This window comes from Marmota monax, unplaced genomic scaffold, assembly GCF_021218885.2.
Source record: "Marmota monax isolate L192 unplaced genomic scaffold, Marmota_monax_Labrador192_F-V1.1 WCK01_AAM20220418_F8-fsc00019, whole genome shotgun sequence".
NCBI classification, from domain to species: domain Eukaryota; kingdom Metazoa; phylum Chordata; class Mammalia; order Rodentia; family Sciuridae; genus Marmota; species Marmota monax.
The window spans coordinates 21,115,652-21,127,373 of NW_026695242.1; the positions used below are offsets into that span (position 1 = coordinate 21,115,652).

General features: G+C 34.5%; 1 pseudogene; it reads left to right on the forward strand.

The window, feature by feature from the left end:
* The first annotated feature begins 9,421 nt into the window (after positions 1-9,421).
* Positions 9,422-10,422, forward strand: LOC124075955 (ELAV-like protein 1; annotated as a pseudogene).
* The last annotated feature ends 1,300 nt before the right edge of the window (positions 10,423-11,722 follow it).

Sequence of the window (11,722 nt, forward strand, 5' to 3'; positions counted from 1 at the left end):
GCCAGGGAAGGCCAGAATTTATGAGGCGTCACTAAGGTTTAGGAAAGGGTTGTTATCTGGTCAGGGAAAACCAGACATGAGTGAGTTCAGGGCATGGGCAGGCATTCCAAGCAGGTTCAGAATTTGCAGTAATTTATAGTAAAGCCGAAATTATCTTTTCATGGTTTTGCGGCAAGATGCCCAATTTTAAGAAAAGATCAGGTTGGGTCTATCACAAGCCCTTAGCATATACCAAGTGTTATGATAAATATAGTAAGCAGAGTATCTTACGCTATTGTTCCAGTAATTTGATGTGATAGTTGTAAATGTTCTCTTCAATTTGTACATTAGAAAAAAAATAGTAAGGTAGCTAATTATACACAGATATATGGTGGATGAACCTTTGAATTCATACATAACTGTTTATTATTATTGCCCTCAACAGCTGCACTACAACATAGTGGTCCCTCATTTTAGGAAAAGGAGATTTCAGGTGATTTATTTTAAGATCACAAAACTCTGTGGTGGTTGACCTGAGATTAGTGTCTAAGATCTCTGAATCTTTGAGCTCTGACCAATGAATTTCTACACCAGGTTGTTTCTAATGAGTTAAGCAGAAGAGAGAAAGCTTGGAGGTATACTTGCAATAATTTTTTAGAAGGTAATATAATTTTTTTAAAAGGTGAATAGAAATAAGTTCAGAGTTTACCCTGGATAATAAACTGGATAGATTGCCAGATCCCCAGTTCTCAATTCCTCTGATGGAAATGCTTACAAACTCACTCTTACTGCAGAGACTCACCATATCTGTGCCAACACATACTGATGGACCCATGTTATCTCCAGGTACTGCCCTCATCTTTCAAGGTGACCAACTGCCCTCTCTGTGCCCCTCAAGCAATGAATAAACTCAATGCTACATGTACTTAGACACTCTGGCTCACTATTTTTCCTTCTGATTTTCTTTTATTATCTCTTCAACTCTATTTTGTCCTTTTTATTTTCATTTTTTCTATGAAAATTTAATTTTAAAAAACCAAAAAGAAAAGAAAATTCATAGTTTTAAACTGTATATATATATATATATATATATATATATATATATATATATATATATATTCATTTTAATATGTTTCAAAATAACCATTTAAGATAAGATTTAATACATTTTTATATGAGAAAAAAAATTCTGAATACTAAAGTGATTTGCCACATATCATGTAAAGGCAGAGAAAAGATTTTAACTTGAGACATTTGGACAAAAACTATTTTTCACTCTCCAATTTCACTCTTTTTATATAAAATAAATACCTTGATTTGGGGGGCATAGTCTGGATTTATCACTTTTGTCCTGGTGTTATTATTACTAGTGTGCTCTTCAGCTCTCAAAACTGTCTTAAGATGATTGATAAGTGTGCCTATCCAATGTGCTTACTGAGCAGAGAAGATTAGCTACAGATAATGATAATGTACTGTAAATTTCAAAAAGCTACAAGAAAGGATTGTTTTCTCCATAAAGAAATGATAAATGTTTGAAAAGTCAGTTAGCTTTCTCTCATTGTGACAAAATATCTAAGATAATGAACTTATAAAGAGAAAATTTTTATTTTTTCTCATGGTTTCACAGGTTTTAGTCCATGGCTGCTTGAGGCAAAGCAGCACATCATAATCAAGAACAAATAGTGGAAGTAGCTATTTGGAAACAAAAATGGAAGAGAAGAACAAGATTGAAGAGCATTCCCCTCAAGGGAACATTCCCCTCTCACTAGGCCCCACCTCTTAAAGGTTCCACCACATCTAAATAGTGCCTTAGACTGAAGATCAAGTCCTTAAAACATAGACCTTTGGGGACAAGCAAAATGCAAACTGTAACAAGGAGATAGATATATTTACCCTGGTTTGAACATTAAAAGTGTGTACATATATCAAAACATCTTATGATATTTCATAAATATGTAAAATTTTTAAGGTTGTACTAATTAGCCAAAAATAAATTAAAATTTATTTATTCAAAAATATTTTATTTATAAATTATTATTTAATATATAAATTATCTATATATTAAAGTAATTCTTTCTAGTTCCTCTGGTAAACCAACTCTATTTGCCACAAGATTTTAATGGTTGATATCTTGATCAATCTCTGGTTGGATGGGACACTTTGTATAAAGGAAATGAAAGCATCACTGTGCATATACCCATGTTGGTCTTCCTTGCTTAGGATTGGCTAGTATTCCCATGATCTCATAACCCAAGGAAGAGAAGCCTGCGAAATCTTGAGCCCATCTTAGTCTGATCCCCAGACCCTCTTCATGCTTTTCTTATTAACAATAAAAGGCCCTCTGATTTAAGTAGGGCTTTTATTGTTGTAAATCATAAAACCTTAGAAAAATTTTACTTAAATGAACAAAGGGATTTAGCACATAATTGAGAAGCATGTTGGAAGAGGTCTTGGGGGCACCTTTAGAATCAGAGACTCAACCAATTATCACAAGTTCTCTCCCTCTTTATCTCTGGCTTTCTCTGTGGCTTTCAGTGCATGTTTGTCTGTTTTTCTCTTACTCTCCTCTAAGTGGCTTGTGCTTTATTCTGTATGGCTTTCATTATTCTTAAGCACTATGGTGATAAGAAGGTTCCAGGCATTTGTAGTAGCAAACAAAATGTGGGGCTTATTCTTATTGAGATGATTTGGGACACATGCTTATTTCAGAATGTATTATTGTAGGCATGAAGTAGAGGTATCACCTGGAGTTCTTCTCAGGTCTATATTGTATATCTAAATAATATAGATGCTATTTCTAACCCAAAGACACAGAGAGTGGAATAATTTTGTGTTTCCTTAAGGAATATAAGGATAGTAAAGGAGGTATGGGTGCTAGGAAACAAAACACAAAGCTATGTACCATTCTACTTCTTTGATCAAAATTTAAAATGTACATGTACTAAGTGGGATGGAGTTGGATAATGAAAAATGTCATTTTGTCACAAATAAAATAAGTTAAGATCCGTCATGGTCACATTTTAGGAAAATAAATTGTTGACATTCCCAATATCAATAATAATGTTTCCTCAGAATTATGGCTTTATCAGTGTTGATCCACTTATTCTAAATGTCTAGCTCATGCCTCTTCAACTTTGGGCATAATTCCATCACACTGATTCTTAGGCCATGTTTTAAAATTACTCTTCTTCTGCTTTGCCATATAGGGTATATCTAGATCAGGGCAGATATCTGTGTATGTAATGAGCAAGTAATGAAAATTCAAGATTGCCTATTGTCTAAAGGCTGAGCTTTCTCCTCATCTTTGTCTTATTCTGTATCTTGCTTTACCAGCTTCTCACATGGTGTATCACTCATAGTAGGTGAATAGTACAATTGTATTCAAGAAACACTCTACCTATTCTTGAATTTTAGCATGTTATCTTTTTTTTTTTTTTTTTCTCCTGTGGTGCTGGGGATTGAACCCAAGGGCATCATGCATGTGAGGTAAGCACTCTACTAACTGAGCTATAGCCTCCGCCCTAAGCATGTTATCTTAACAAAACAAGTGATTAGCAAGAAGATGCATTTTAGTTATAGCATTTAATTTTAGAGAAAAAAAATGATGACACCAGAAATTCAATGTTTTCTGCTAGAGAAATTAATTAAAAACAAATCAGTTTGATGTATTTATGATACAAAAATTTACTGAGTGTGTCCATTGGGCCAGATCCATTCATTACAAAGGGTCTCTAGTCTCGGAGCATAACTGTTACCAAAGGCACATGGACAGAGAAAACCAAGCCATCATGGAAAATGTTCTTACTCAGGGGTAAACATCACAAATAAAGAGGAAACATCATCCTAATGCACGTTCCTGAAGTCTCGAAAGGTGGCAAAGCTCTGAGTGGAACCTGAGTTACACAGACTTGTAAGATTCTTCGCGGCGGTGACTTTTGGCAGACAACCAAATCTGGATGTTTGATTTAAAAGTTTTCTAGCTAGAATGACTCAAAGATTCCTTGAGTTCTTTCCAACTTTACATCTTTGAATAATTAGTAAGATGTTCTGCTCCAACAGGCTCTCCTTTAATAATAAACACAGAGGATAAGATAACACCAGTGAACATTTCATTGAGTTCATTTTCAGTTTTTGCAGAGTGCTAGAAGCTGGTTGAGATTCCTCAGGATTTATGAAATATTGTCTTTGTGGAAATGAAATACATGAAGCCAGATAAGTGGTAGTTAACTTTTACTTTGTTAAGAGTTTATTAACGAAGTTTAGTTTTTGTTGCAGTTTTTATCTGGATCTAATATATTTCCCAAGTGCTATTATTGTTGTTGAGTGTTTGCATGTTAAATAGGAAACTATTATGTATATTCACTAGCCTATCACTGTGTCCCTGAGAGTTACAAAAAGCATGCAATTCAATTTCAAATCTCCTTCTTCTTTCCACCTTTCTTCTTAAAACTGGTAGAAAGCCAATTGAGACAAAAAGAAGATTTATTAATTCCTATAACTCAGAACAACTAGGATTAAGGGTTAAAAAAATGCTCTTTCTGTTTAGTAACTCTGTATTAACTTAACTCTACAGGGAGTAGGAAGAGGGGAGAAGATATATACAGCCAACCACAAGTTTACATAACTACAGTTTAGCAATTACAGAGAGGACAAACTCTTCCCATACTGTGAGAGAACAGCATGGTTTTTGCCATAAATCCAGTCCTTAGAACTATTCACCATGGCAGATAGGTACAGCCCTGTGATTGGAAGTCCTCCTAGGGTGACATAGACCATAATAGGGGGAAGTAGCTCCTCTAAAGAAATATGTGTAGAGCGGGGTAAGAGTCGATATGGAAGTCTTACAGAAGAAGAAAATTGATGTTAGGCAAAATGAATCAAAGGATGCCCTCTGCGCATTCCCTGAGTACTAATTTTCCAATCACAGAATGTTCTTTCACAGAAAAGTTTGACACAGAAGTTTAGATATCTCAGCAAAACCTTTGTTCTCTGGGGTGACACAATAGAGCCCATAGAAATCACAGGAAAATATTGGATTAATTTTATTTTTATTTTTTTAAAACTTACAGACAACAAAACAAAGTACAGAAACCTAGTGCTTTAGTTAGTAATGTGGAAAGTATACACAAGTGGCTTTTTTTATTACAGTTTTTGTCACCTACATAGCTTCAAACAATATTAGTTTTATCATTGCTCGTTTCTGATCCTCAGAATTTCTTTCTATGTTTTAAAATAATTGCTCCTCTCTCTCAAAAGAGGAATTTCCTTTGTATTTACATCATAGCACATTATCTTCATTTAATGTGTTTATTAGTTGCATGATTTCAACTCTTTGTGTAATTAGGAACTTAACAGGAAAATCCAACAATGTTTCACTGAAGTAAACAAGTTCTATTGCTGTGGTTTCAACACACTTCTATTTGCAGGGTTATTCTGACTGGTTGACTGTAATTGTTGCTCTGCTGCATTAGGATAGGTCTTCACAGATTGAAAAATTTTCAGCCTACCAAACACAAACATAAAGGTTTCAGCAGTGTCTTTTAAAATTGATTTATAAGGATGACTTTCCTTTCTTTTATTAGATGTTTCCAGTTAGGCACACCACCTTTTGGTCAACCTCAAGCACATCTGCATGAAGCTTCAGTTCTTTCTGTTGAGCCATTTGGGTCTTCTTTGCCCTGACCAGCATCTGCCTTCCAAGAGACCATGACAGTCCTATTTACAAACCTTTTCTGATGAGAGAAGTCATTTTTTTTTTTGCTTAAATGCAGCAACAAAAGGGTTTCCCCTTGACACTTTTTAAGTAATAATATTAATCTTTGCTCAGGTCATAATTATCATCACTTATTCATATGAATATTATGTAAGAAGTATGTTTTAAGACCTATAAAATTAAGGGAAGAATACTATCATTTAATGAATTCATTATTGTGAACATTGAGGGCCAAAGTCAGTGAAGAACATCAGTTAAGACAACCAAATAAGGAATTTAGACCTTTCATAACTTTATCCACACCAGGGAGATGAGAGGTTATCCAATAAACAAATCAAACAGATATTCAGTGGGAAATGTACAAATTTGATGACTTGAATTACTTGACTTATGTGATTGAGAAAAAAAATAGAATTTTTTTTTAACCTGTAAGAAACATTAGGAGACCAGGAAGCCATTTGCAGTTGTATCAACATGGGACTATGATTACATTTGCATATTAGGTGCTTTTGAAAAGATTAATGACTTTATGACTATTTTTAAAGGCATCTATTACTAAGAAAGGTTTAGGAGATCACTGATACTTAAGTAGCTCTATGGACAAAAAAAAAATAGAGAAGAAAAAGTCATTTTGAAATCATGTGTGAATTGAATAATGAAGTCCACAATATAATTCTATTTATACATACGACAAACAAAACCTATAATACATACATATGATCAAATTACATACTAGCATCTTCTGAGTATCCCATTAACTTCTAAAATTTTGTTCTATCAAACATTGAATTTTTACCTATTCAGTTAAAAAAGAATATTTAGGTCCAATAGCAAAAATGTCACTATAGTTTCTCAGCTCACCTATGTCCCTTTATATTCTGATAATTATATTTAGGATTTGGGAAAGTTGATCATTCTAAATCTCAGTTTCCAAATGTATAAAGTGAACAGAATAGTGAATTAACGTCTCATACAATGAGAAGGATTAAATCAATAAATGGATGTAAAGTGATTCCTAGGATAGTAATTAGAAAGTATAAAATTCATTGTAAATATTAGCTGTTCTTTTTTTAAACAAACAAGTTCTGCTTTATTCCCTAAGTCTTAAAAAATAAAAAAAGATTATTTCTGTAATCTAAAATTTACAAATCTACTATGTTAGTCTTCCAATGTAGTATTTGACTGGGTACCTGAAGACCTTGATCATATTTTATACTTCAGAACACAAGTAGCATTTTAGAGTTTCCAGTCTGATCTAGAATTCTGATAATCATATCTGTGTAATTATATATATGTAGTGCTTTTTTATTTCTTGTAGCTATTTGAGTTTTTTCCCTGTTCCCCTAAAAGGAAAAAAAAATATTAATAGCATTTCCAATCAGGTTGTTATGCAATTTGCATTAGTCATAGCAGACTCTATTCAGGTTATAATTTTAAACTGTTTCCAATATATTGTTAGGAAGGTGTTAATATTACAATTACAATGTTAATATTACAGCCGCTCAAGACTACAGATAAATTTTGGATGTTTTAATACATATAATAATGTCATATATACATATATCTTAGGTAAGGGTGGGGATCTCACTCAGTGTTATTTTTTTTCTTTAATATGCAAGTAGCATGTCATTATCTAACAAGCAAGTAATTCATCAGTTACAAAATAGAAATTGTTCTTCAATCTCATGTTGGCAGGAAAAGTTCTCCCCAAACCATTGGATCCCAGAGTTGTGTGTAACTAATATTAAGAACAAAGGAGGTAGGTTTATTTGTTTGCAAACAGTGCTAAGTGGAGACAACTTCCACTTAGCTTCTTCCATTCCTCTGGATGAGGTTTTAGCAGTGAAAGACTGGTTTGGGTGAAAGGCTTTCTTAAAAGTATTATGTGCTCTAAAATGTTTCATTTCAAATACTGCTTGTTTGTTTCTTCTGGACACAACCCACACGTTTTTCTGCCCCCGCCATTCAATATTTACTGATGCTGTGTTTTTGTATTCTCAGAAGCTTTGGGCATATTAGAATTTTCAGCAGCATGTATGTTATCTCATGGAAAAGTGTCACATGAGGGTCTAGATCCTAGTAATTCTGGAAGTAGGAGTTGATGTTGCTATTACTGGTTATGATTCTATTTTAATGTCATTAATCCTGGACTTAATAAGCAAAGTTGGAAATTGTTTATATTTATTAACTATTTGCATTTAATCTTCTATTGATTCAGGTTTCTTGGACCTTTAAAATGGGCTAAAGTTTTTCAACAGGCTTTTCAAATATTTTTGAATATTTGTTGTATGTCAATATTTTTTCTCTCAGACAAAACATTTTCTGCCAACCCATCATTGTCTATTTACTTTGTTTAAAGGGTCCTTTCACAATATAAAATAACCAGATGACTCTAATTATATCTTTGCTTCTGAGTCTTTTCAGAAAATTTATTCTAATACTTATGTTCTTTTAAAAATTTTTTCTTCATTAAGACATTTCCCCTGTAATTCTTAAAAATGCATTTTGCATACAGAATCATATAAAGAAATACATTTATTTTTTAAGTTAACTCATATGCAAATATAATTTATTAAGCAATATTTTTCTATTTGACTAAAAATCATCTGCATTATGAAAGCTCTCATTTGTTTCCTATTGTTTTTCTGATTATTCTACCATCCTTTGTCAATTTAAACTTAGAAAACAATTTTTATAGTTTTGTAGTAAGTGTTAATGTTTAATGAGGTTGTTTTCATTGATTTTTTTCTTTTTAATATTTTATTGATTGCCTTTGCAAATTTACTTTTCATATAAAATTTACATTTAGTTTTCTTCTTTTCCCATCATCTCCCCAAATAAGCTGGTTGAAAATCCATTAAGTGTATACATTTACTTGAAGTATGAAGTCTGCTTGATATTGAATTTGCTCCTCCAATATTAGCAATAGCATCCAATTTTCGGTTCACATTTTACGTTCTAATTGTGCTTACAATTCCAGGCAGACAAGATATTATGGATAGTTTCTCTGTTTTTCCTCACAAAATACAACTGTAATTCTGGAAGTAGTGCAAGAAGCAGTTCAAGGAGTCCGGTGGGAGTTTTGAAGAGGAAGGCAAACTGATTTGAGAGTCAAGACTGAAAGAGGCATGCAGCAGCAGGATGTCTTGTGTCACTCCCAGAAGGAGACCACCAAGGCCTCTCACTTCCCATCTAGACCTAACAAGATAAGACAGCCCTCACAAACTCATTCCTTCACCAGATTGCTCCAACAACACAAAGAAAGACCATGGAAAGTCGATGAAAAGACAAGCTGCAAACTTGGAGAAATATTTACAAGTTAGGTATTCAACATAGGATTAGTGGTTACAATATATAAAGATTCTCAAAACTCCACAGTAAACAAACAAACAAAAATATTATGGTTCAATAGCAGAGTGCTTGTCTCACAAGTATGAGGCACCTGGGTTCGATCCTCAGAACCACATGAAAATAAATAAATTAAATAAAGTTATTTTTTAAAAAATGAGCAAAAGAGATGAGAGAATATCTTTCACTTAAGAAACTAGATGGTTAAACACACACACACACACACACATATGAAAGAATGTTCTGGATCATTAGCTATCAGGGAAATGCAAATAAAAACCAGGAAGAGATGTCATTGGGTACTTCAACTACAATAACTGAGAAGAATAGGCAGAGTGGGGCCTTTAGTACCAGCCTGTATCCATGTTTTTAAGAAATACAATGTCTAATGGTTGTGAAGAGTACATGGCCAAAGACTGAAGGGACAACATTGAGAAAATGAGTGATTTTCAGAATATGAACCAGGACAAGTTGCAAAATCTATTCAGCAACATTGGTGAAGTTGAATCTGTAAAACTTATTCAGGATAAAGTAGCAGGGCACACCTTGGGCTATGGTTTTGTGATTCTCATGACTGCCAAGGACTGACCAGGGTCGATAAGCATGCTGAATGGTCTGAGACTTCAGTCAAAAACTATTGGGGTATCATATGCTCGCCGAAGCTTAGAAGTCAACAAAGAATCCAACTTGTCCATCAATACAACCATGACCTGGAAGGATGTGGAGGATATGTTCTCTAGATTCAGCCAAATCATCAACTCCTGGGGCCTTGTGGATCAGACCACAGGTTTATTTATCCAGAGGAATTGCATCTATCCAGTTTGACAAATGGTCGGAAGCAGAAGAGGCAATTACCAGTTTCAGTGGTCACAAACCTCCAGGTTCCTTGGAGCCCATTACATTGAAGAAGTCTGCAGCCAGTTCCAATCAGAACAAAAATGTGGCCCTGCTCTCACAGCTGTTCTCCACTTGCAAGGTGGTTCCATGGCCCAGTGCATCACCAGGTGCAAAAGTTCAGGTCATCCTGAGGGGTATAGATCACATGAGTAGGTTTTCTATTGCTAATGTCCCAGGAAAGGCATCTCCATCTGCAACCCTGGGGAATCCCTGATGAGGGGATCCTCTGGCAGATGTCTGGCCCCTTTGCCATAGTCATCAATGTCAAACTCATTTGCAATTTCAACACCAATAAGTACAAAGGGTTTGGTTTTGTTACCATGACAAACTGTGAAGAAGCTACAATGGCCATAGCAAGTCTGAATGGCTACCACCTGGGGGATAAAATCTTACAAGTTTCCTTCAAAACCAACCAAGTCCTACAAATAATAAACCCATGTTTTTGTTTTGTTTTGTTCTTTTTCTTTTTTGTGCAGAGTAAATAATTAAGAGAGAAGAAATTGTAACGTTTTTGTTAGTGTACAACTCATTTTGTGCCAGTTTTCACCTATACTCTGGGATGGAACTGATATGTTAAACTGTTTGAAACCCCCATGATGTTAACCAATTTTAAGCGTCTCGAGTGATTTTCTTTAAAATAGAACTTAAGCAGAAACCTAAGTAGACTGTGTTGACTAACCAGTCCCCCTGGATGGTGGGAAAACTGAAGCATGCTTTACTTCTAAGACTAACACTCCTTTTATTTAAAGTCTCCACAAACTGGATTTTTTTAAAATTAGATTAGTTTTTAATCTAAAGATGTTAGATGCCAAGTGTGCATTTTCTCAACTGCTTCAACACTTTAAGCAATGTATGCTTTGGTTGACAGCAAATTGTTTGCCAAAGGGGTTCCCACTGCCATTTCCTAATTACTCAGTCTTAGGCTCTGCAGAGTGGTCTTGGGAGTGGCAGTGGTACAGTCTGACATGGGCCACTCCCAGGAAGGGGAGGGATGCACATATCAGGCCAGGCTGGATCCAGAGGAAGACACGAAGGTGTTTCATAAGCCTGGGCACCAATGGGAATGGATGTAAGAGTTTCAGGGAAACTTCAGTATATTTCAGGCAGTCCTGAGCTCTAGGCATGCCTGAAGATGTGCAGGTCCTCCGACATCCCAAATTTCTGTCCACACATTTTCATGCACAGTGTCCCACACATCGGACACTCTTGCTCACAGTGATTTCTCCAAGTTTCCAGGAGCATTTAGCATAGCTTGAATGCATAAGATATCTCTATTTCTTTTATTAACACATAAACATTTGAGCATTGTATTTCACACATCCCTCCTTGTAACTGTTAGACTTCTTTCTCAGTGGGATTTTGTTTTGGAATTTTGCTTTCATGAGAACACTCAGCAGGAAAGTACTTATTGCCAGTTATCTATCAACAAAACCCTTTGATTTGTAGTTTTAAACATTAACCCTCAAAATTCTCTTTATAACTGCCTTGACATTTTGGGTTGCTCTGTTCTATTAATTTTATTTTGCTTTATTTGTGTTTGTTGTTTATTTTTACTTTTGCATTGAAGACCATTAAATTTGATTTTGGTTTGATTGAAAAAATGCATAGCTGGTGGTGTTGCGGGATGAACTAATCAATAAAATCAGTAAGAGTGTAAGTTATGGGTTATAGATTAGTAAAAATATAGATTATAAATATAAGATTTTGACAAGTGAGATAAGACAATTATAAACAAGAACTGTCATGGACAGGCCTAAGACTCTATTTTGCCACCTTCTATTAAAA